The sequence below is a fragment of the Chrysochloris asiatica genome, unplaced genomic scaffold, assembly GCF_000296735.1.
Source record: "Chrysochloris asiatica unplaced genomic scaffold, ChrAsi1.0 scaffold00726, whole genome shotgun sequence".
In the NCBI taxonomy this organism is placed as follows: Eukaryota; Metazoa; Chordata; class Mammalia; order Afrosoricida; family Chrysochloridae; genus Chrysochloris; species Chrysochloris asiatica.
Window position 1 is genome coordinate 8,760 of NW_006409244.1, and position 2,002 is coordinate 10,761.

A 2,002-nucleotide genomic window follows, 5' to 3' on the forward strand; every position below is an offset into this window, starting at 1 on the left:
GTCACAATAAACACTTTTTAAAAAAGAAAAGAAAAGATAGGAGATTATGTCAGAAAAAAAAAATTGCTTTCATGTGAAATTATTTGATGACATATGCATAAATTTGGATTACCACTATTTGGGCTGGGCATAAATACTGATATTGTTCAATCGGTTGGCAGGTAACTGTCTTTCAAATTTCTTAGCATAGGTGACTGAGTGCACTCAGTAGAACATTGGTTGTTTTTGTTTTGAAAGATTCCAATTGGCATTCTGTCAGTTCCTGGAGCCTCCCTTTTCACCCATGCCTTTAATATATCATTAACATCTTCTTTCTCTAACATCAGTGCTTCATCATATGCTAACTCTTGATATGGTTGAACACTGACCTTTTCTTTTTGTACAGTGACTCTGTGTCCCTGCTATTTTCTTTTGATGCCTTTTGCATCATTCAACATTTTGCCCAAAAAACCCTTCAATATATTAAATCGAGTCTTGCTTTTGTTTTCTTCAGGTCTTTCTAAATTCATACATTTGGTTTTCTAACTTCACGTGTTTGTAAATTTCTTTATAATACTTGACCTTGTCTTCTAGAGCTGTCCTTCAAAAATTTCTGTCAGTTTTGTGACTTCCTCAATTCTTCCATTCACTTTAGCATTACTACACTAGAAAGCAAAATTCAGAGTCTTTTGTGACATCCATTTTTTCTATACGTTCTTTCCTGTGTTTTTGACGATCCTTTGCTTTCTTCCTGTATGATGATGTTGATATAATCTCACAGCTCTGTACATATTTGGTTGTTAGAACCTAAGACATCAAATCTATTCTTGAAGTGGTTTCTAAATTCAAGTGGGATATATTCATGGTTATTTATTAATTTTTTTTTTTTTTTTAACTCTCATGGACTCCTTTTGATTTTCTTTAGTTTCATCCTGAACTTGATTGTCTGTTCCACAGTCAGCCTCTGACCTTGTTTTGGCTGATGATATGAAGAATTCCCACAGATGTATAAATTTGATTCCTGTGTATTTTAACTAGTGAGACTAATATGCTTAGTTATCTTTATGTTGTTTAAAAAAGATATTGTCAGTGACTAAGTTAATGACTTGAAAAATTCTATCATGCAATTCCCTGCATCATTTCTTTCTCTAAGGGCATGTTTTCCAAATATTGATCCTTCCTCTTTGTATCTGACCCTCACATTCCAATCAGATATAATTATCAATACTTCTTGATTACATACTTGATCAATTTCAGACTTCTTTGGTCTTCAACACTTGAAAGAATTGCCTAATGCAACATGGCTTTTGATTTCTTGATTGCTGCTCCATGAGCACTGTTAGTTACTCAAAATAAAATGAAGCGTTTGACAACTTAGTTGTTTTTTCCAAAATCATGATGTCATTTATTGACCCAAAATGAGAACTTTTGTTTTCTTTACATTGAGGTTCAATCCACACTGAAGGCTATAGTCTTTTAGCTTTATCAGTAAATATTTCAAGTCCTCTGTGCTATCAGAAAAGCAAGGCTGTGTCATTTGGATCCTTGCTTATTGCATATTGCAGGTCATTAATGAATCTTCCCCAATCTTGATACCATATAATAAAGCTTCTCAGATATTTGTTTAGCATACAGAATGAGTAAATATGGTGAAAGGATATTACCATTGTGCACATCTCCCGTGTTTATAAGCTATTCTGTATCTCCTGTTTCTATGCTAATGACTGTTTCTTGGTCTATATTACAGTTCCCTCATGACTACAATAAAGTATCCTGTAAATCCCATTCTTTTCAATGTTTCCCATAGTTTGTTAAGATCCACATACGTAAATGCTGCTGTGTAGTTCATAAAACACAAATAAATATCTTTCTGTATTCTCCATTTCAGTCAGCAATCATATCTCTAATTGAATATCTTCTTCTGAATGTAGCTTGCATTTTTGGCCTCTTCCAAAAGTAGTGCTGCTGCCATTTTAAAATTATCTTAGAAATTACTATAGAATGCAAAAATTTCTTTGCATTC